Consider the following 26,167-nt stretch of genomic DNA (forward strand, 5'->3'; position numbering starts at 1 on the left):
AAGCACATAGTTAAGTACAATAAAAAAAAGTGGAAAAGTGGACACGTTAGTGCCCGTCTTAACGCTAATAAACATAATAATGACGAAATTCTTTAACATTATTATGGGTTTGGCAAATTTATCATGGCATTGACATTAGTTGTGATGAGAACAAGTGATAGATACATGTGTAATATGAAACATAAATTGTATATAAGTAATATGCAAGTCCACGAATTCAAGAAATTTTGTTAGGGTTTTGTTCATGCATCGATATGTTTCTTTAAACTCTGTCTGTTGCTGCATGGTCCTATATAGTCTGATGATATATGAATACTTATTTCAATACATAAATTCGAATAAATAAATCTAAAAAATTCAATTCTCAAAATTGAATCCAAAGCCGTCAGAAGCACAATTTTTTTTTTTAAGTGACTGCCAGCTGGAGTGCACGAGAATATATAAATTCTAATTATTAACATTATAATAAAAAATCATCAAAAATTAAGTCATTATGATAGCTGCTCCAGTTGACTGCAGCACCCTTCATTTCTGATAATGATTCTAAAAGCCATATGACGTGGGTTAATATCATTTTTTAATGTCGACGGCAAAATATGGAAGTAGATAAAAGGACTTGTTATTTTTGTTTATTCCAACTTGTTCATAAAACTAAAGATAACACCAAGTCGAAGCTTGAAATGCAAGAACCATGTTTTCAAATAAGAGTAAAAAAAATGTAAAGGTAAAAATGTTGAAAGCTAATAATAAGGTTGATTGGTCAGGTGACGATCAAGGAAGTGGAAAGGTTATGATTTCAGGATAATTAGGATGAAAATGTTTCTTGAAGCACAAGTTGAAGAAATTTGGGAACTGTTAAGAATGGTCCTTATGTTTCTATACCTTGCTATAAAATTGAAACAATTCTAAACAGACATTCAAGACACATATTACCAGACACATATATAGAGGTCTTTTATAGGTTATAACGTGGCTTATGGTAAATGTTGGATATATTTGGAAAAGTAAGTTAAAAAATGCTTTAGAGTTAGTTTCCTAAGGATTCCTTATTAGAAATACTTTTCTTCCAACCTTTAGCTTTTGATTCACAATCTACCACAACCAAAGTTTATGAGATTCACAAACTTTCACAATCAAAGTTAATGAGGTACTAGCTTTTATGCTATTAAAGAGATATGGGTAATAGTAGAACTACATTTTTCTTTTGAAGAAACCAAACTTTTGTTTTCTCTTTTATTTTTTTATTTTTTTGTGTAGACTATCATTTTGATGTTTTATTTGCATTTTTTTGTCATTTTTCGTCTTTTGACAACCAAGTTCCACTAGTACCCCACCCCAAACATAATATTTGTCTAATTTCAAATAGCAACACCAAACTTAATTTCAAACCATGACAAGTATTTCACTAATCTATCTAACTGCAAAAGAAATCAAACAAATGTATCATTATAAGGTTCAAAACTTATGACATGATTCAAGTCACATAAGTAATAAAGAAAGAAAATTTGCATGGAGGCTCAAAGTGGTTTCACAAAGGATATAACAATAATAATAAAGGGTGACTTATAAGGCTCACGGTACCAAAACAAATGTCTTGTGTTTATGATAATACAACTGATAGTCCATAAAGAATAACCACAATTTCGAGCAAAAATAACAATCAACATGGAACACACTTATGTAAGTTCAGATTGTAACCTAAAAGGGGGATGAATTAGATTTCTACGAATATTGGTTTTTTTTTTGTTTAGCGTTGTTGATAATTTTTCCGGTAAATAATGATGAATGTATGAATGCGGAAAAATAAATGTGTATGGAAGAGAAAAGAACACAAGACAATTTATCGTGGTTCCCCTCTAAACCTAAGGGTATATCCACTCCCCTCACACCATGTGAAGGATTTTTTTCACTATGTAAAGAATCTTTGTTACAAAGCAACCTTAATCCTTAAGGCCCCCTAACAATATTTCTCTACACACGAAGATAACACCCCCACTATCTTTTACAATGATTTCACCAACAATGGTATAAGAAACTTTTTACAAAAGCAATTGAAGAATAATAAATGCATGGCTGTTTTTCTTTAATCGAAAACACATTAACAGTAAGGACTTAGCGCTCAGAAAACTTCTTGATGGATGTTTAAAATGTGGACAAAGTTTTCAAAGCAAGTTGATGAAAGTTTGAGAAATCTACTGATATTGAATATAACAATTGAGATTGAAAGATGTAATCAGAATGTTTATAGAGGCCAAAAAGATGTTTATGAAGCAATACTATTTTTTCAAAAAAGGTTACAAATGAATAGAAACATATTTAAGATTAGCCGTTGGAAAATAGTGCTAATGCCGTGGCACTAACAATTTCTAATAAAGAAGGCCAACAATAACATGAATTGATAAAAAAAAAAAAACAATTCATATGGCTATCAAAAGATATATAATCATGATTAGAGAAAAAATAACACATTGACTTATTTTCAAAATACATATGAAAATATCGTTGCTTCTTTGATTCAGAAAATGGCTTTCGCTAAACCGTTTTTAGGAGAAGGTCATAATGCAAACTGTCCACCTTGTTTCACCGGTGAACACTATGATTTCTGGAAAATTCGGATGGAAATGTTTCTTGAGGAGCAAGGAGAAGAAATTTGGGAGGCTGTCAAGAATGGTCCTTTTGTCCCAACTACAATTGTGAATGGTGTGACATCAATAAAACCACTAACGTCTTGGGATGACGATGATCACAAAAAGTTTTTGTATGACAAAAAGGCCAAAAACATTCTTGCATCTGCTCTAGGGATGAATGAATTTTTTAGAATCTCAAATTGTAAAACCGCTAAAGAAATTTGGGATGCTCTAGAAACCACCCATGAGGGAACCGACGAAGAATGTGAAAATTTAACACCCTACACTCTAAAAGCGATAAATTACTTAAATGATACAATCATATAAAGAATTTAGATGTTAATTACTTCTTAAATAATTCACCAGACATGCATACTAAATTTTCTCAAACATCGCAGCAGAATAAAAACATCATTACATCGACATCTAAATAAAACACCTCAACGGTGCATCCATAATAAAACAAGTCTCCAAGTAGCCATGTCGACATACTACATACATCATCATCAATACATAATCTCAAAATCCTCAACAGTCATAATAAAGGTAAACATCAAAGACTGACCCCTAATCAGAGCCCTAAAGTATAAGACACCAAAAACAGTAAATGAGGTAGCATCCAAGCTATCCTCAAGCAACTCACCAAGCAAAGCAACTAGTCCTACACGACGTTTACCCATTCATAGAATACGGTAGGCGGTCAACCAAACGACCATTGAGGTTAGTTCACAATGCACAATTAAACATAATCAAACATAAGCATTTAAGGACTTCATGCATAGCATATATACATACTCAACATTCCTAGAATATTAACCCCACATGAATGTTATCCCCAGTTCAACGCAAATCATATCATCCTACCTCTATCATAATATATCAAGCATATTCATACTTTAAATCATCATAAAAAACTCATCATTCATAACATCTACCAATATAATCACTCATCTTATTCCTCGTTTTACCCTAATCAAATCAACCAATATAATTCATCATTCAAAAGTATAAGTGAGGAAGTCATCGTCACTATAGACATCATCAAATCACATACATATAATTCACACTTCAGTATTTTTCACCAAAATAAACATCATCAATTAAAATCACCAAGTTTACAAGTGTCACCCAAAAATAATGAAACATCATCAAGTACACAATTCATCAAGTTCACCAATGGACATAAATCATCAAGGTTCACCAAGCACATATTCAAATAATTCACATAATCCACCAATGCACATATTCACATAGACTCGAATATATGCAATGCTCCTAGACACGACTTTACATGCATGTGGTACCGGTCAACACCGAGGTCGTCACCTCAAGATACAAATGTATCATAATCATCGTCATTTTGAATACAAAGTATTCGGTCATCTTCGTTGGATATAAATATCCTAGTCATCTTCGTTGGATATAAATATCTTAGTCATCTTCATTGGATATAGATACTGATGACATCTCGTCGTTACGTAATTTTCTATGTAATTTGATCGCATTTTGGAGTTCACAAGGCAACTTATGCAGCAAGAAAAGCAGAAAAACTGAAGAAAATACAAAGAATGAAAACGTGTCACGATTTGGTAAAAATGTGACACGAATTGACAAGGCCAAAACATGCTTTCGACATTGAGGAAAATGTGTCACGATGGCAAACACGTGACACGATTGGTGGAAACCCTAATTCAGCTGTTTGTTATTGAGATGAAAATATGTCACGATTTACTTAAAACGTGACACGATTTTGGGCGAATTTATGTGCCTATTTAAGCTGAAGTCTATTCCAAAGACAAGGGTTACAATTTGAAAAGAGCAAAGTGCGATTTTGAGACTACAAGATGGCTAGGAGGGAGATTTCTTCACTCTTTTACCCTTGCTCATAAATTGACCAAAATACCTTTAAGTCCAAAATGACTAAAATACCCTTCTAACACCGAATTCTACAATTCCCAACCAAAAATACACACATAGGCAAATAATCACATATGATCACATATAACACACATAAATAAATAATAAAATAAATCTAGCGAAAAATCGGGCTGTTACAACTCTCCCCCACTAAAAAGATTTTTCGCCCTCGAAAATTACCTGAAGGAAACAACTCTGGATACTCAACCCTCATCCTACTCTCCTACTCCCAAGTGGCACTCTCACCAGTCGGTTCAACCCAAATCACTTTAACCAAAACGATCTCCTTGCCACGCAAACGCTTAACTTCTCGATCCTCAATCCTAACTGGCCAAGTCTCAACGGTCAAATTATCTCTTACTTCCAAATCATCCATTTGAATCACATGAGACGCATCATACACATACTTCCGCAACTGAGACACATGAAACACATCATGAAGATTCGACAAAGATGGTGGTAACGCAATCCGATACGCTACAACCCCAACCTTCTCAATAATCTCAAACGGTCCAACAAAACGAGGAGTCAACTTCCGACACTTCAAAGCACGACCAACGCCGGTTACAGGATTCACTCTCAAAAACACATGATCACCAACCTGAAACTCAATGTCCTTCCTCCTCTTATCATGACTAGCGGAAAGACAGGCACTATCGTGCCCGTCTGTCCGCTCTTTCTACTACGCTAACGCATGTGATTATTTTATTATGTTTGTTTGTATAATTTTGATTAAAATTTTTAAATTTTAAAATATTAATGAAAATTATTGATATATTGATTTATACACAAAATATTGTCAAGACATATAACAAAATTATTTATGAACTCAACATATTTTAGTTTTCTTGCATATAAAATAAAGATAAAATAATGATTATTTATTGTTTATTCTAATAGTAATTAGTAACATCATAACATAAATGTATAAATGACATGTTATGTAAAAGAAACATTGCTATGATTGCGATAAACGAATATTTTTAAAAACTACATTTTTCGTAAAGTCTCTCCATCTTCTCCGTCTATTTTCCCTTCTTTAATGAGAACTTTTATTGAATTTTGAGAAACTCATCTTCATAAAGCTACATATAATTGACAATTTTTGAAAACATGATGTGGAAGATAGATTCCGACATTGGGAATGGTCTGCCCTTGTGACTTATTTTTGGTAATAGCAAAACTCAGTCTAATGGAAAACTGTTTTCTACTAAGTACAAAGGGAAGTCCTGAACTCGCATTTGTTTTTATTTAATCATGGGCAAAAATGCTCTTTTTCCAGCATTGCTTCCTGTTAGGATTTCCACATCCAACATATTCTTAAATAAACCACAACATAACAATCGTGTCCCATTACATAGGCCATATCTAGGGTCTATGTTTCGCAACAACATCAAAGGTGCATATTTTTTTACCTTTAAAATATGTGGTGGAATACTTCCTTGAGCAATTGAGTTTAAGAAGTCTTGGTTATATAAGTTATTTTGAACTATGAACTGTGAGCATCTCATTTGTTCATCCATTGCGATTTATTCAGTTCTTTGTAGCAGCATATCAGGTCTTGGTTAGGTGTTGCAGGTGTTGATCCACGCTTCATTAGCGACCATTTCACTCAATTTATTCATTGCACATGTTATTCAAAGAAGCGTACATCTTTTCTTCAGCTAATTTGGCTGTTGGGAGTTTGGTTAGTCTGGAATGAGCGAAACAATAGGCTTTTTAATAACATCCAAACCCCAATTGTTTGGATTGTAGACAAAGTTAAATTTCATTCATATTGGTGGCTCAAAGCTAAAAATATCATGTTTGTGTATGGTTCCCAGAGATGGTGGTCGGACCCTATGGTTTGTCTCGGCTTCGACTGACCTTTGTATTTGTAATTATATCTTGACTCTTGGCTTTGTGGTGTGGTCCCGTTAGTACACCTTGTGCTATGGATAATACACTACAGTGTTAATGTATTCCATTTTTTTCTTCTTCAAAAAAAAAACAAAAAGAGTGGTGTGGTCCCGTTAGTACACCTTGTGCTATGGATAATAAACTCCAGTGTTAATGTATTCCATTTTTTTCTTCTTCAAAAAAAAAAACAAAAAGAGAGAAGCCAACTTATTAATATTTAATATAGTGCTAACAAATCTTTTTCTAAAATATTTTGAGTCCTAATATTTTTTTTAGAGGATTTAAAGTCCAAACTTTAACATTATTTTTTGGGCTAAAGTGCAACTTTGGCCCCCTATCTTTCAAAAAGTTGCGATTTTTGCCCCCTAAGTTTGAAAACTACAATTTTGGTCCCCTATGTTTTAGCCCCTTTGCATATTTGGTCCTTTTGATCAATTTTGACCAAGTCAACGCATACGTGGCATGCCACGTGTGTAATTAATTAATTAAAAAAATAAAAAATCGAAAATTCATGGACAAATATTAAAAAAATAATAAAAAAATATTAAAAAATTCTGGAAAAAAAATAAAAAAAAATATTAAAAAATTCTGGAAAAATGAAAAATAATGAAAAAATTTAAAAAACGAAAAAATATTACAAAAAAATGAAATAAATTCTAAAAAATAAAAATATTAATAAAAATGATTAAAAAAACGAAAAAAATTTCACAAAAATTCATGGACAATTCCAAAAATCTCTTATTTGAAAAAGTTAATGTCATGGAAACATTCATTTCCCTAAAGAAGAAATATGTACCAAATTTGTGGCCAAGTTGTATTCTCGTCGGTGTTTTTGTGTATACTTTTTTCATTTCCTTGCGCCTTTAGAATGTCAAATTTTCAACATTAGAAAATTCTGTAAAAGATTCTGGAAAAAATTTGAAAAAAAAATATTCGAAAAAAATTCTGAAAAAAATTCGAAAAAAATAATATCAAATTTTCCAGATTTTTTAAAAAAATTTCCTTATTTTTTTTGAATTTTTTAAAAAATCTGGAAAATTTGACATTATTTTTTTCGAATTTTTTCATTATTTTTAAATTTTTTATTATTATTTTTTTAATTTATTTAATTTAAAAATTGATTTTCTGGATTTTTTTTCAATTATTTAATTTAAAATCTGGAAAATTTTTAAATTTTTTTTATTCTTTCATTATTTTTCATTTTTCCGGAATTTTTTAATATTTGTTTATTTTTTTCATTTTTCCAGAATTTTTTAATATTTTTTTATTATTTTTTCATTTATTTAATTTAAAAATTGATTTTTTCGTTTTTTATTTTTTTAATTAATTAATTACACACGTGGCATGCCACGTATGCGTTGACTTGGTCAAAATTGACCAAAAGGACCAAATATGCAAAGGGGCTAAAACATAGGGGACCAAAATTGTAGTTTTCAAACTTAGAGGGCCAAAATCGCAACTTTTTGAAAGATAGGGGGCCAAAGTTGCACTTTAGCCTTTTTTTTGCTTAAGTTTGTTACTAATATTTAAAGTCCAATATTTAACATTATTTTTTGCTCACGTTTGTTACTAATCTTTTTTTAGAGGATTTAAAGTCCAATCTTTAACATTACTTTTTTTTTCTCACGTTTGTTACTAATCTTTTTTTAGAGGATTTAAAGTCCGATCTTTAACATTATTTTTTGCTCACGTTTGTTACATTTGTTTTAATATTTAAATTTATTCTTATCTATTCGTTACACGTGTTATTTGTATTTTAAATTAAGGGTATTTTTGGAAAGAAAAATCCAACCCAAGAGTGCTAAAAGGGGTAGTTTTCTTTATATATAGTATAGAAGTATAGATAAAATAATAAGATAATATGGAAATACTTTTTTTTGTGGAAGTGATATGAAAATACTTGACAATATTTGTCGGTTGTATTGAGTGGAACAACACAGATGTTCAACATAAAAGCGGATGATAAAAAAGTAACATGAGTTTTTGTTTTGTGCTAGTTTTTTGTGAGTTTGATCTTTGTTTAACGGAGGTAAAAGAGGGTTAACGTGGACGATTAATGACATGAATTACTAATCCACGTGTTACTTTATAATTGGCTATTTGTATTTAAAATTAAGGGTATATTTGGAAAAAAAAGTCCAACCCAAAAGTGTGCTGAAAGGGGTAGCTTTCTTTATATATAGTATAGATAACTCTTCTGCCTACTCTGAGACGCTCTCATCTTCTCTTGAATCATCCTAACCTTTTCCGTAGTCTCTTGCACAACTTCCGGTCCTAACAAAGCACTTTCACCTGACTCATACCAAAACAACAAAGTCATACACCTCCGACCATACAAAGCCTCAAACGGTGCCATTCTAATACTAGAATGAAAACTGTTGTTGTAAGTAAACTCAATCAACGGTAAACATTCGACCCAACTGACACCTTGCTCCAAAACACAAGCTCTTAACAAATCTTCCAAACTCTGAATAGTCCTCTCCGTCTGACCATCAGTCTGCGGATGATAAGCAGAACTCAACCTCAACTTAGTTCCCAAAGCAACTTGCAAACCCTCCCAAAACTTAGAAGTAAACCTCGGATCCCGATCAGAAACAATACTAGAAGGAATACAATGCAATCTAACAATCTGCTCAATGTAGATTTCAGCCAACCTCGCCACAGACATACCAGTCTTGATAGGAACAAAATGTGCCGACTTCGTCAACCGATCAACAACCACCCAAATCGAATCAAAACCCTTAACAGTCTTCGGCAAAGCTCCAACAAAATCCATGGAGATACTATCCCACTTCCACTCTGGCACAAACAACGGTTGCATCAAACCCGACGGTTTTTGATGTTGAATCTTAGACTTCTGACAAACCAAACAAGCATACACAAACTCTGCAATATCCTTCTTCATTCCAGGCCACCAAAACAACCTCTTTAAATCTTGATACATCTTAGTCGCTCCTGGATGAATACTCAAACTACTCATGTGACCTTCTTCCAAAATCCTTCTCTTAAGATCTAGAACATATGGTACACAAACACGATCACGAAACATCAAAACACTGTTCTCATCCAACCTGAAGTCTCCACCCTGCCTTGGTTAACCAACACCACTCGATCTACAAGTTCCAAATCTTCCTTCTGACCATTCTTAATCTCTTCCAAAATATTACTCGTCAACTTCAACATTCCCAACCTGACACCATCCGACGTCAACTCACTAACCAAACTCAAATCTCGAAACTACTTAATCAATTCCAACTCTTTAACCATCAAAGAGGACATATGCAACAACTTCCTACTCAAAGCATCAACAACAACATTCGCCTTTCTAGGATGATAAATCAACTGAAAATCAAAATCCTTAAGATACTCTAACCATCTTCTCTGCCTCATATTCAACTCCTTCTGATCAAACAAGTACTTCAAACTCTTGTGGTCACTGAACACTTCAAACTTAGAACCATATAGATAATGCCTCCAAATCTTCAACACATACACAACGGCCGCTAATTCCAGATCATGAGTCGGATAATTCTTCTCATGCACTTTCAACTGCCTCGACGTATAAGCCACAACCTGACGATTCTGCATAAGCACACCACCAAGACCCATCTTAGAAGCATCATAATACACAACAAACGATTCCTTCAGATTCGGCAAAATCAACACTGGAGCCGAAGTCAACCTCTTCTTCAACTCTTGGAAACTCTTCTCACACTTAGCATCCCAAACATAAGCTTGTCCTTTCCAAGTCAACTACGTCAATGGCAACGCCAACTTAGAGAATCCCTCAATAAACCTCCGATAATAACCTGCCAACCCAAGAAAACTTCTAACTTCAAAAACAGACTTAGGTGATTCCCACTGCAACACTGCATCAACCTTCGACGGATCCACGACAATACCACCTTTAGAAATAACGTGACCAAGGAAACTCACTTCCCGCAACCAAAACTCACACTTCGACAACTTAGCAAACAACTTCTTCTCCTTCAAAACACCCAACACAATCCTCAAATGCTCGGCATGCTCTTCTTCTGAGTTAGTATACACCAAAATATCATCGATAAACACCACCACAAAACTGTCCAGAAAAGGATGAAATATTCTATTCATATATTCCATGAAGACACCTGGCGCATTAGACACTCCAAATGGCATCACAAAATACTCATAGTGTCCATACCTCGTTCGGAACGCAGTTTTGGATATATCTTCTGCCTTGACTCAAATCTGATGATATCCTAATCTCAAATCAATCTTGCTGAACACTTCTGCACCAACCAACTGATCCATCAAATCATCAATCCTCGGAAGCGGATACCGATTCTTAATCGTCACTTTGTTCAACTGCCGATAATCCACGCACAACCTCATGCTTCCATCCTTCTTCTTAACCAACAACAATGGAGCACCCCACAGAGAAACACTCGGCCTGATAAACTGCTTATCGAGCAACTCTTCCAACTGCTTCTTCAATTCACCCAACTCTGATGCAGACATCCGATACAGTGCAATCGAAATAGGACTCGTTCCTGGTACCAAATCAATTGCAAACTCAACTTCCCTCTCCGGAGGCAACTCGGTAATGTTATCTGGAAAACTTCTGGAAACTCTTGCACTACCGGCAAATCACCAACTCCTTTCTCACTACTCTCCTTCAAGGAAGCAAACATCATGAACACACTAGCTTCACCATCCAAGGACTTCTTCACTTGCTCCGCGGTCAAGAACTTCTCACCCATCTCAACTACCGGCTTAGAAAACGTTACACTCTTGGCCAAACAATTAATGTTAACACCAAAACTCAACATCCAATCCATACCAAAAATCTCGTCCATATGCTTCAACGGAAGACACACAAGATCCAACTCAAAATCAACGTTACCAAAACTAACAGGACACTTACCACACACAAACGAAGTAGTCACCGAACCACTAGCCGGGGTGTCGATAACCATCCCTCGAGACAATGGAGTCACAACCAAACCCAAACGCTCAACACAACTAACCGCAATAAAAGAATGAGTGGCACCAGTATCAATAATTGCAATAAAAGGAGTACTATTGATAAAACACATACCTCGAATGAGATTATCCGGATGCTCCACCTCTTCCGCATTCAATGCGAACACCTTCCCAGCCACCTTCTTCGGCTTGGCACACTTAGTACTGATATTCCCCTTCTCACCACAATTGTAGCAAGTGATCTCCTTCCCTACATAAGTACACTGAAAAGCCTTGTGACCAGCTTTCCCACACTTGTAGCACTTATCACCATTCTTGCAATCATTAGCAAAATGACCAAACGTGTCACACTTGAAGCACTTGACCTCAGCAACATTCAACTTAGAGCCTCCACCACCTTCTTTCTTCTTTCCCTTGTCCTTGCTATACGGTTTCCCAAATCCATGACTCTTCCCCTTCTTATCATGCTGAGCCTTGTAATGATTAGCCCTAACCTTTCCGGCATCATCAAACATACGACACTTATGCGCTAAAGTATCAAAGTGTCGGATCTCCTGAATACACATATACTGGTAGATGTCGGGCCTCAAACTGCTTTCAAACTTCACACACTTAGAAACCATAGCATCCTCCGCATTGATGTATGGACAAAACCTCGAAAGCTCCTCAAACTTTGCAGCGTATTCAGCCACTGAATGGTTCTCTTGCTTCAAGTTCAAGAATTCCACTTCCTTCTTAGTCCTCAAATCCTCAGGAAAGTACTTCCTCAAAAACTCAGTCTTGAACCTAGCCCAAGTCACAGCTTCACCACCAGCCTCAAGCCTTCCCTTAGCATTGGTCCACCAATACTCAGCCTCCTCAGCAAGCATATGAGTAGCCAACCTGACCTTCTGATCCTCACTAGTCACCATAGCACGAAAGATCCTCCCCATGGCTTGCACCCATGCCTGAGCTCCATCCGGATCATACCTACCCTTGAACGTCGGCGGACTGTTTCTCAAGAAACGATCAAGCCTCCGCTCCTCAGCCTCTCTAGGATCACGATGACCAACCGCCGCCTGCTCATTAGCCTGAGCTAACACCTGAGCCATTGCAGTCAAAGCCTCGGCAATCGATCCATCATCTCTACCACCAGCCATCTCACTTCTACACAAAACCAACCAACAGATAAGAACAAAAGCACAACCTGACAAGTATCGAAGGTAACTCATTACCATTCGTATACAAACAGGAAAATTCAACTAATACTAGTCCGGACAAGGACTGACCACAGCTCTGATACCAACTTGTAACGCCTTATTTCTATTAAAGCGATAAAACACACGAATATAACAAATATTCAAGAAATAGACGCTACGTTTAACACAAAAACCAAAATCCAAACATACATGCATATATATATATATATATATATAACATATCTCAACAGTCACAACGGAATGTAATTCATACGTCTCCCAAACATATATGCCATGGTCAAAATACAACATCATACAAAAATCCTCCAAGTCCGACACGTGGACCATCACAATAAAATAAAAACAGAGTTCAACAACATAACATAAGACACCGACCCTAATCAGAGCCCTAAGCTACGACACCAGAAGATAACGTAGAAAGCTCCCGTTATCCAAGCACTCACCTCAAGCAACTACTCCTGCACAACGTCTACCCATCCATACAGACAGGTAGGCGGCAAAAACCACTGGGGGTAAGCATTACATTAATCATAAACAACATTTAATAATTGACATCAATAATCCAATTCATTTCTCAAATAGCTTGTATGAACAGTTAACATTAATAAATACATTCATACAACAAATTCAAACATCGCGACTAGCATTTATCAACATGTTCATCACCAACAAACATCGTTCACATACCACAGCAAAACACCATTTCAATATGCAATGCGCCTATACTCGACACATATATGCATGTGGTACCATAACAACAACAATAAATGTCAACCAAACATCAAAGTAAGAGAACACGTCCTCTATTACCAATCACCTATGTAAGAGAACACCTCCTCTCTTATATTTCACATACGACTCAATATGATCATGATGCATGGACATACAACAAGAACCCGACAATGCACAACTTCAACATAACAAATGCAAGAGTACACCTCCTCTCTTACAAATCACCAATGTAAAAGTACACCTCCAATTACATTAACTATCTCAACAACAATTGTATTATCAAGTATACATGTCCACACATTCAACAATCACAATCCACATAAGAGTCATCATCACACACATCAACATCAACCTTTCAAATATCACAACAATTCCATATACTTTTCATAAACCAAGTAAAATCGAACAACATATCATTTCATGATAAATATCATATTCAATCGTCCACAATCATCCACATATCGTCAATTAATCATATAAAATCATCCAAGAAAGATTTATAAAGTCATTGGCTCAAAAGGCCCATTTTCAACAAGTTCGTCTCTCAAAAATCTTAACATTAGAAATAAATAAGCTATTGAGCCAAAACCAAGTAAACAAGTTCCAATGCCTCAAATAAGTCTACCTCTAGGCCACATATAAGTGCAATAGAGAATACTTTGGCGTTTCACCGGCTAATTATAACGGAATCATGATATTCACCAAGTTCGTCTCTTGGTAGCATTTTATAAAACCATACATTTATAAAAAAAAAACCAAGTTAGAACCCTCACACCATAATTTGAATACTCTAAAATACCTTAATTGAACTCATAGAACATAAGTTTGAAGTTAGGAATCAATCCATAAGGTTTGGGTCGACTTAGAAATAATTATGCTGATTTTCGTAAAATTTCTCTAAGACCTTCTTGGAGTATTTTCATCATAACTCAAAAACCAAAAATCATTTCGAGCCAAACCAAAGCCATTGGAAAGATAACGAAATTATCTAAAACTTTTATGTTTACACCAAAGGCCAATTCAAAGCAGAAATAGGTGAAAAAACACGAAAACGCAGAAACCGAAGTTCTGTCAGCACGCACGGCCCGTGCCATTCACGGCACGGCCGTTCCCAAGGAAACAGAAAGTTGGCACGGCCCGTGCCAAAACACGCACGGCCGTGCTCGACTGACAGCACAGCTTTTTCTTCGTTTTCCCGTTTTCACCATTTCGCGCATAAAATTCAAACCGTTAATCGGATTTCGATGCCGTTTTCGCCTACACACTCCTGACACTTAGCTCTATCATAATCTACAGAAAAATTCAAGTTTCAACCATCCCAAAATTATTTTCTCCCAAACCTCACATAATCACTTATTTGCAAAAACGCTTAAACACCGGCATCTCACACGAAAAACCCGTTTTCTCCCAAACGACTCGACTAACACAATCACAACATGAAAACAGAAATTCTACCAATTCCAATTCATCCAACAACATCAAAAACTCAGTCAACAACCTCATATTTCAAAAGTCCATTTTGGTCCTTCACATGAACTACTTAGCACAAACTTCACCAATTCAAACAACAACTTCACAAAATGGAATACCCATGGTATAAATCAACAACAACAACATATCTAGTCCAACAACAACTTCATTCAAACATTAATCCATCACAAATCAACCACAACAACAACACTAATTTATACCATTTTGAGCAAAATCAACAAGATATACATATAAACATATATTGAGCATGTAATTTCATCAACAACAACTTGATTATCAACAATTCTCATACCCAAACATTACATCAAGGCATAAGCACGAATTTTATCAATCAATTCCACAATAATCAATTATGCAAATAAGCACTTATGTAGAGAATTAGGGTTGAAGTTACAACTAAGTGATTATGATTAAAGACTAACCCCCTTACCTTAATTCTTCAAAATCAACACTAAGGCTTCACTTTAGCTCCTAAAGCTTGAATCTCTAGCTCTCTCTAGCCTCCTCTAGATCTCCTCTTCAAACCCTTATCTTCTCTCTATCTCTATCTCTTCTCAATTGTGGAAATGTTGGTAAAACCCTATTCTCACTACCAACCGAGAGAACACCAGATCGTGCTCCCGCAAGACAGAACCCTCCTGAAGAATCAAACCCTCCAGCTTCTTGTGCATGGATTTCACCGTGAACCTTCCATCTTCTTCCAACCTCCACCTCCAAACATCCACATCTTGACGACCCGTAAACCCATCCAACTCTTCCTTCAACGCCAATAGCATGTCATTCTCACAAACAAAAAGCAAACGTCTCCAAGAAAAAACCCACCTTCCTTCCGACGTAAAACAATCCCAGAATTCCCCCACATTCGCCTCCTTTTGGTTTGATAAAGGGAAGAGACGCGGGTATTTAACCCGGAAGGCTCGGTCCCCCCTCCAATGCACTTCCCAAAAGCTCGTGTTAGCGCCATTCCCCACCCTGCTAGTGATATCCGAGTTAAACCAATTTGAAGCATCCAACCTAACCAACTCCCTCGACCATCTAGACATATTCCCCGACCAAACATACCCCTCGTCCACAAATAGACCGCGAGCCATCCTACCATACTTTTCAACCAAAACATCCTTCCACATTGAATTCTCTTCATCTAGTAACCTCCATCTCCACTTCGCCAACAAACTCAAATTCACCGCCCTTACATCCCTCACCCCCAACCCCCTCTTTGTTTTTGGTTTGCAAACCACGCTCCATCTCACCCAATTAAGCTTCCCCCTACTCCTCCCCAAAGGAACTCCCTTTGGATTCTCACTATCTTCTGCCACACTTTCAAAGGCATCTTCAAATACGACAAGTAGTAGATTGGAATAAAATTCAAAACGGAGTTTAGAAGCACAATTCTTCCACCAAGACTAATAAACTTGTTTCCCCAATTATTAAGCCTACGGTTTAATAAGTCCAATAGAGGTTGCCAAGTTGCACACCTTCCGGAATTCGCCCCCATCCGCAAGCCTAAATATTTAAAAGGGAGAGAACCTTCACTACAATTCGAAAACTCCCACGCCATATCCAAAAAATCCCTCTCAACATTGACCCCTATCAAGCAACTTTTATAAAAGTTAACTTTCAACCCGGAAGCCATCTCAAAAACCCTTAACAAATCTTTTAAGGTCCAAAGATTCTCCACCGTTGGCTTTCCGATACAAAGAGTGTCATCGGCATATTGAAGATGTGAAATCACCAAACCATCTCTCTTAAACCGAAAACCTTTGAATAAATTGAGATGCACCACATTCCTCATCAACCCGCTATACCCTTCCGCAACCTAATGGAACAAAAACGGTGCATGAGGATCACCTTGTTTAAGTCCCCTTTGAATATTGATTTCCTCCATTGGACTACCATTCACTAGGATAGACATAGTCCCACCAAAAACACAAGCCTTCATCCACCTTACCCACTTCGCATAAAAACCCAATCTAATCAACATATACTCCAAGAATCCCCAATCCACCAAATCATAGGCCTTTTAAAAGTCCACCTTTAAAATCAAACATTCTTTCTTGGCTTTCTTTGCAAAATCCGCCAATTCATCCACCACCAACACCCCATCAATCAAATTCCTTTCTTTAATGAAAGCCGATTGAGAGGATGAGATAATTGAATCCGTATCTACCAATCATTACAAACCCTTGGTGCTTAAACATGACAACCTTTGATCTTGACAACTTATTTTCTTTTTGGATTTTTCTTTCTTTTTCTCTTTTTCTTTTTCTTTTCATGTACACATTGTTTTTCTTTTCTTTTTGTATTTACAACAACATGTTGTCTTGATCAAAGATAAAATTACACCATTGTACTTGACAAAAGATTTACATCTACCTTCTCTCCCCAACTTGAATCAAAATACCCTATTTGAATGTTCCTCTACTCTAAGGCAAAAGGGACAAATAAACAATGAAATTTTAGGGTTCAACAATTAAAAACATATCAGAGTCCTAAAGTGCGTCAAAAATGAACTGGATCTTGAAAAATTTAAAGGCAACTCATCAAGCATTGTGCTTATTGTTTTATCTTGGTTTTCGGGTGTCAAACATTGATTACGTTTGAACCTTTTTAACCGGTTATATCTTATTTTTTCTTGGGAAGGGAAAACGTAAGCAAAACCCTTGAGAATCGAGGTCCGGGAGTTGTTTTCGCTACGGAAAGGTGTTAGGCACCCATAACGACTATAGTATCCTATAGGAACCGTCTTTAATTTCTACGCGCGCGCTTTATTTTTAAATGCTATTTGAAAGTGCTTATTTAAACCTAAGGGTTTTCTAAATGAAGAATTGGAGGGAGAAGAATGTGTTTGAATTTTTATTTTATTTGAATTGAAGGAATTTTGTTTCCTTGCCTACGTACCCGTTTAAGGGATCAAATCCACCGTGGTTCTCTTCCAAAAATGTTTTTGTTTTTGTTGGTTGATTTTAAGTTTGAAAATGGAATTTTGAAGAATAGAGATTGTGAGGCCTTAAAGGCATGAGATTTTAAGAAAAAGTGAGGTTTGATTAGTTATTTTGGAAAGAAAAGTCAAGTATGATTAAGATTCATTGAAATTTTGATTAAGAAAATGAAAGGAAAATCAATGGGATTTTGATCCCAAGGTTTATTAAGAAAAATATTTGAGTGATGTTGTTCATATTTTTTTGGAAAAAATGATTTTTCTAAGTGTAAAGCCTAAGCATTCATCTAAACATACAATCCTAAACATACATCTAAACATGCATAACCTAAGTATATATCTAAAGGTATCTATGTGATGTGTGTGCATGTGTCGGTGCTTGTGTCGGTGTACATTATTAGAGTCCATAGTCCTTATTACATCATTGGCCTAGATACATTCTATAGTCTTGCAAGGAATTAAAAGTATAAGAAAAATATTACAAAATCCCTAGATATTTACATTCTAAGCCTTGGTAAATTAAATTGCAAGAACAATAGAGATGAATATGAGATGAGAGGGGCTTATGAGATGCATGAAATATGAAATGAAAGGGGTTAGTAGCATAAGGTGTAATGGTATGAAAATTATAAGCAAGAGACATACTAAAAACTTGACAAAAGGTGATGGAATTCTTAACCTAAAGTGGCAAGATACACTTAAAATTTACCATGACATCAAGACAAACATGTGACCCATAATCCTCATATCATGCCAATTTTCTAAAAGGTTTTATTACATTTTAATGATATGAGAATCATAAGAACACATTCAAGTCAAGATTCATGGCATATCTACGCATATTTGCATTATTTATCCACATAACTTGCAACACAAGAAATTGACAAATCCCAATCCCAAACAGTAGAAAAAAAAATGCAAATCAGGGACAAGCACATTACAAAACTACATAACAAGCACATGTATCATTTTAACAAAATATCACATCAAAACCTTAGCACAAATTCTCAAGAAAACAAACTAATCACAAGTAATATCATGCACATTTTTATCAATTTTTTTATTATGCGAAATTTTCAGAAAAACACCAAGAAATATACTAAAACACATTGGAGATTTTTAGGAATTTTAAAGGGTTTTCAATAAGACAGGGGGTGTGAATATGAAACAAACAGTATGAAAATAGCACAAAAAAACAAAGAAACGCAGGGGGCTAACAACTTAAGCCCAAGCCCAAAGGACCATGGATCCTGGGTCGCAGGGAGACACAGGGGCCGCAGGATTGACCCAGGGACCCAACCCTAGATCAAACGGTGGGACAAAGAAGATGAGACCGGTCTGGAGATGAACCAAACTGGTCTAGACGAACCGGTTTGGTTCACTCCTCTATAAAAGCAAGGAGACCGGTCCAAATTCATTTGTCCCTTGTGTTTCTCTCTCTTACTCTCATACTCTCTCGTTCTCTCTCTAAATCTTCCACCGTCTTGTCCGGCGGAAATAACCACCGCCGGTGACGATGAAGCCCTAAACTCACCAAATCTTCATGATCTAAGACTTTTCACCGTTCATTTTTCAATCTAAACATGAAACAAACACCAGAAATTGCAAACGAAGCTTGGATCTAAGCAGATCGGAGTTTAAACCTTTCGGTTTTAGGTCCTTCAAATCTCTTCGAGATCTTTTGAAACGAAGCTCTAATCTATGTTATTTTCTCTGCTGATGATGAATTTGAACTTAATTTTGTAAAATGAACGGTGAATTTTTGCAGATCCAAATTTTAGGGTTTGGTTTCGAAGTTTTTTAAATGTTTTTGGAATATCTTGAAACGAAACCCTAAATTGAACTACTTTACTCACTTATGACGATTATGAGCCTCGTTTCGAGAAATAAACGGTGAATCTTTGAAGATTCACATCTTTAGGGTTTCGTTTCAAAGTCCTTCGAATCCTTTCGAAGTTCTTCTTCAATTCACCGTTTATTTGTGTTTGTGGATCTTCGTTGAGCTTTTGTGATGAAAACGAAGGGGTTCTTTGAGGATTACCTGGTTTTACTTGGAGATTCGAACGAAAAGATCCTTGTTGAAGCTTCTGGTAAGTTCTGGAACCGAAAATAAATCGGTAATCTTCTTCTTCTTCTTCACTGGTTCAAAATTGCTTCGGTCTCTCTTCTTCTCACCTCAAAAAATCCTTCGTGATCACAAATTTGTCCTTGACGGATGTTTGCTTGAATTGCGAAGGTGAGGATTCAGTGATGATGCTTTCTCTGAGAATCTTCTACGAATTCGAATCCATTTTGTGTAAATGTTGTTGAATTGAGTTTTCTGATGATGATTGGTACGAATTGGTATGAATCTGAGAGTTTGTTGCGGTGGTTTTGAGTTTGTTACGGTGGTGACTTGATTCAGTTACGGTGGTTAAGGCTTGGGGGAGAGAGAGAGTCTGTTAGGGTTTTTTGATGATGTGTCAGTGATTGAATGGTAATTCCCCTATGTAATTGGTGATGTGGCTGCTTTTATAGGCTGCCATGTGTGCTTGGTGGCCAATGGCTTGTTGACATGTGTCCCTGGACTTGCTTGGGTTCGAAATTGGACTGTCTCTGGACTTGAGGGCCTCTTTGCAATTTTGAGACTTTAAGGACTGACCTGCAAAAATTATTAAGGACTATTCTGCAAATAAAACAAAGACTTAAGAAAAAAATAAAATTTCGAAATAGACAACAACAAAAAGACTTAAAAAAAAATAAAACTTGGAATTAGAAAAAGGACTTGAATGCAATTTTTGGAAGTTTGAGGATTTAAAAGAAAATTAAAAATAAAATTGGACTAGAAAAAATTGATAAATTTGACTAAACGTAAAGTGAAACGATTAAAAATGACAAAACGGACTAAAATGAACCAACGACTTAAATGAGGTACTTTAAAGTAACCTCTCTCTGCCGAAATTTCGTGTGAAATGACCAAAATGCCCCTGGGGACTAAAACGACTCAAAATGACTCAGACGCAATTTTAAAATGGTTTTTTAACAGAGAATTGAAGCAAGAGTTTATTTAAACCAAATGAGAAGACTCAGAGACAATTTTGGAAATTACACAGAGTTTTAACACATGAAAAGACTAAAATGCCCCTAAGGGCTAAACTGACTCAAAATGACCTCAAATGCAATTTTTAAAAGGGATTTTGACACAGAATTGAAATAAGGACTTATTCAGACTAGTTGAAAAGACTCAAACAATCTTTAAAAGACTAAAATGAGCCTGGACACAGGAAATGACTAAAATACCCTTTTGTGTGAATTTTGCAAGTAATATTGAAATAAAATGCAGAGAAAGATGTAATTGATCAGAGACATATCAAATGACTTGAAATGCAAGAAAAGAAGAATTGAGTTAGTATTTTTAGGTCCAAAATTAGGGTATAACAGCTGCCCCTATTTAAGTTTCTTTGTCCGGAGAGTCAAGAGACGAAGTCTTTGAGTTGACGGGACGAAGATACTTAAATATTAACATTTGCACTGCTTTTGGACGTAAAAATACGTTTCTAGATTTTCAAAAAAATATGAATGCCATGCAACATTTTGATTATGAATGCAAGACAAACAAACTGGAGTCTGCAGAGCATGTCACAACACTGGGGATTCAGGCGGACATTGACAGGGTAGACAAACCAGGGGATAGAAAATAGGGTACAAGCTGTTCTTTGGATCGAACTAGCCACTTGACCAAGGAATACAAAACAAGAGATAGGTGCAAGCTGTTCTTGGGATCGAACTTGGCACTTGACCGGAAACATAGACATATAGGCAGATACAAGCTATTCTTTGGATCGAACTTGACACTTGATTGAAGATATAAACAGATAGACAGGTACAAACTGTTCTTTGGATCGAACTGGCTGTTTGGCTGGAGATATAGACAAAGGGGGAGATACAAACTGTTCTTTGGATCGAACTCGCCGTTGAATCATCACCACATCACGTAAGTGGGTGCAAACTGTTCTTTGGATCGAACTTGTCGTTTGACTGATAACAAAGCATAAGCTGGGTACAAACTGTTCTTTGGATCGAACTTGTTGTTTGTCCGGAAGTATAGGTATATAAGCAGGTACAAGCTGTTCTTTTTGATCGAACTAGCCACTTGACCAGTGACAAGATACAAATTGGAAGTTTGATCTGGAGAAATACAAATTGAGAGTAAGTTGATATTAACTTGATTTGAAGACGGACATGACCATTTTGTTGGCCCAGAAGCAAACTGAGAGTGGATTAACATTGACATAGACATTGAATTGAAAGTTTGAGATTGAAAGAGAGATTGAAAGTTGTGATTGATCAGAGACATAGACATAGACATTGGATTGAGAGTTTGAAATTGAATTGAATTGGAGATTGAAATTGAATTGAGTTAAATTGACATCGAAATTGGATTGAAGGTTGAAATTGGATTGAATTTGACAGTTGAAATTGAGATTGTGATTGGATTGAAATTAGAGATTGAAATTGAGTTTGACAGTTGAAATTGGATTGAAAGTTGAAATTGAAGATTGAGTTGAATTTGATATATGAAATTAAATTGAATTGGAATTGAGATTCGATTGAAAGTTGGAAATGAGTTGAATTTTGAAAGTGAAGATTGAGTTGAGTTGAAAGTGGAGATTGAACTGAATTGAAAGTAGAAATTGATTTAGATTGAAAGTTGAAATTGGAAATGCAACATGTATGTATGGTATAACAAGATTATTGAATGTATGAGCACATAAAATGCATGATTATGCATGTATGAATGCTTGAAATGCATGATTGGTTTGTAATTTGACAAGAAAGCTTCACAGAGATAGAGGAAACATTGGAAGATTGGGCACGTAGTGGCTCGTGCTGCAACATATTCACATAGAAATCCTCTTTGGAGAGATCGTCGTTGAGAGACGTATCAAAACCATGGCTGAGGGCAATATGAACTTGTAGAGGAGGGATCCTTGGAAGATTCTTTGGTACAGGTCGCCGTTGTTAGGCGTGTCAGTGCTGGGTAAACATCGGATGTTTGCATCTGTGGTCAATGCTTTTCAATATTTCATTCTTTCATTCTTTCATTTTTCAATCCCATTTTTGCCTGAACCGCCCTTTCGGGTTTTCGATTCACCGGGGAATAAGATTCTTTTCATTGCCCCATTTTTGCCTGAATTGCCTTCATAGGTTGTCAATCAGCGGGGTGCTCATTTTTGCCTAAGCCGCCCTTTCGGGTTTTCAACTTAGCGAGCTTTTCATTTGTATTTTTTCGAATTTTTCATTTTCATTCTGTTTTTTTTTTCATTCTTGCCATTGACCACAGATCATCCTGGGGAGTACCCTGCTTGTAACATGTATTGAAATAGACATCGACATTCATTTATTCATGCATGTTTCATTGAAATGTACCTTATTGCTCAGGTTTGCTTTCAAAATAGACAAAAAAGGTTTTTTCTAATTTTCAAAAATGTTTGTTTCAGACATTGACATCATCAAATAGAAAGAAAATGTTTTGTATATAGCATTGAAAGTAGAAAGAAAAATAGAGTTTCAAACAATAGCACAGGCTCAAATTGATGTAGAAGAGTGAGAGTCAGCCGAAGGCATGACTTCACGGATTTACAAAGCTTGGAAAATGGTAATTTTATTGGTTGGTGATACATTGAACACGATGACCGCTACATTTCATAGAAATTTTGAATTCACAAGTACAGAAGCCTCTGATGAAGACGATCATTGACAGTTGCAGATGCCCCAAGGGTGATGGTGATTTGCCAGATATAGTTACTTGTCTTTTATCAACCTCATTTTTGCATGAACCGCCCTTTCGGGTTTTCGGCTCATCGAGGCGCTCATTCTTTCCTGAGTTGCGTACAATCTCAGCGAGCTTTTTTCATATTCATTTTTTGTCCCTAACTTTTGCCTGGATCGCCCTTTCGGGTTTTCGACCCACCGGGAAGCGCATTTTTGCCTAGGCCGCCCTTTCCGGTTTTTGACCTACCACGCTGTTCTTTTCTTTCTAGACAAAGTATTTCTTGACTATATCGGCATTAACAGGATTTGGGAGTTCAACACCATCCATGTGTGTAAGAATCAAAGCACCACTAGAGAAAGCCTTCTTGACAACATAAGGACCTTCATAATTAGGTGTCCACTTGCCCCTTGGGTCGGGTTGCTGACTTATCCTTCTCTTCAATACAAGTTCGCTTTCCTTGAATTCTCGAGGTCGGACTTTCTTGTCAAAAGCATTCTTCATTCGCACTTGATACAACTGTCCATGAGTCATAGCATCCATACGTTTCTCTTCAATCAGATTCAATTGATCATACCGACTTTGACACCATTCAGCCTCAGTTAATTTTGCTTCCATGATCACTTGAAGAGAGGGAATCTCCACTTCCAGAGGGAGAACTGCTTCCATACCATATACAAGAGAGAAAGGAGTTGCCCCGGTTGAACTGCGCACTGTAGTACGGTAACCATGCAAGGCAAATGGCAGCATCTCATGCCAGTCTTTGTAAGTAGTGACCATCTTCTGAACAATCTTCTTGATGTTCTTGTTAGCGGCCTCAATTGTACCATTCATCTGAGGTCTATAAGGAGAAGAGTTGTGATGTTCGATTTTGAATTCTTCACATAAAGCTTGCATCATGCTATTGTTCAGATTGGAGCCATTGTCAGTGATGATCTTGCTGGGAACACCATATCGACAGATGATGTTATTCTTGATAAACCTGACAACCACTTGCTTGGTCACATTTGCATAGGAGGCAGCCTCAACCCACTTGGTGAAGTAGTCAATTGCCACCAGAATGAAACGATGTCCATTGGAAGCTTTTGGTTCAATTCTTCCGATCATATCAATGCCCCACATAGAGAAAGGCCATGGAGAAGATATAACATTGAGGGCATGTGGAGGCACATGAATCTTGTCAGCATAAATTTGACATTTGTGGCATCTCTTGGCATGTTTGTGGCAATCACGCTCCATAGTTATCCAGTAATAGCCAGCTCTTAGCAGTTTTCTTGACATGGTGTGGCCTGAAGCATGGGTCCCAAAAGTACCATCATGTACATCATGCATCAATTTCTCAGCTTCTTGTTTGTTAACACATCTCAACAAGACCATGTCATAGTTCCTCTTGTATAGGATTTCTCCGTCCAGAAGGAATTTACTAGCCCATCGTCTCAATGTCTTTTTATCCCTGTTAGAAGCACCAGGTGGATATTCATGATTCTGCAAGTAGGGGTGGAAATGGGCTAGGCCGAGCCGGGCTTTGTAAGGCCTAAGCCTGGCCTACTTCAAAAATTATACGCCTGAGCCAGGCCTATTACCCGTCATAGGCTTATTTTTGAGGCCTGGCCTGGCCTTTTTAAAGGCCTGATGAAGCCTGAAAGCCTATTTAAAAGCCTATTTTACACTAAGGCCTATGAACATCTATAAGCCTACCACTAAATAGGTCAAAACTTATGAAGGCCTAAAACACACAAATATGACTTCTACTAAATAATAAATACTTACGAAGGGCTAATCACACCAATATATCTACTACTAAATAGCCAAATCATATGAAAGCTTAAGTTTATAAAAATAAAGCATCAACATTATCAATAATGAAATGCATATTATATATTAAAAGCTTAATAGGCCGGCCCGACGAGCTTAATAGGCTTTTTTGTAAGCCTTAGCCTAGCCTATTTAAGTAAATAGGCTTTATAAAAAGCTTGAGCCTGGCCTTTTTATTAAACGAGATGGGCCGAGCTAGGCTTTAAATAGGCTAGGTCATAGGCCCCTGTCGGACGGCCTGTCCTGTTCCCACCCCTATCTGCAAGAATCGTTTGATGTTGTAATACCAAGACTTTTTATCATTCACATCTTCGTCAGCCTGATCTGGCATATTTTCAATAGTAAACACATGAGCGGGTCTATCAAGACGCTGCACCTTGATCATGGGCACATCATTCCAGTGATTGACACGAAACATAGAAGACAAAGTAGCAAGAGCGTCAGCCATCTGATTTTCATCCCGAGGGATATGATGCAGCTCAACCTTTGTAAAGTATGTCAACAGACGTCTGGCATAGTCACGGTAAGGGATCAGCTTCTCATGATGAATCTCCCATTCACCCTTTATCTGATTAATAACAAGTGCAAAATCTCCATAGATGTCAAGGTGCTTAATTCTCAGATCAAGGGCTTCTTCAATGCCCAAGATGCATGCTTCATATTCAACTATGTTGTTTGTGCATTCAAAAGTTATTCGAGCAGTGAAAGGAATGTGGTGCCCCTGCGGAGTTACAATGATGACTCCAATTCCTTTACCATAAGCATTGACAGCACCATCAAACACCAATCCCCATTTGCTATTGGGATCTGGTCCTTCATTGATCAGTGGTTC

General features: G+C 36.5%; 1 pseudogene; it reads right to left on the minus strand.

Moving 5' to 3' along the window:
- Positions 1–3,133: 3,133 nt before the first annotated feature.
- On the minus strand, positions 3,134–12,547 carry LOC146906599 (uncharacterized; annotated as a pseudogene).
- Positions 12,548–26,167: the final 13,620 nt, after the last annotated feature.

This window comes from Medicago sativa, chromosome 7, assembly GCF_051527215.1.
Source record: "Medicago sativa cultivar Bolivia chromosome 7, Bolivia_mono, whole genome shotgun sequence".
Lineage (NCBI taxonomy): Eukaryota > Viridiplantae > Streptophyta > Magnoliopsida > Fabales > Fabaceae > Medicago > Medicago sativa.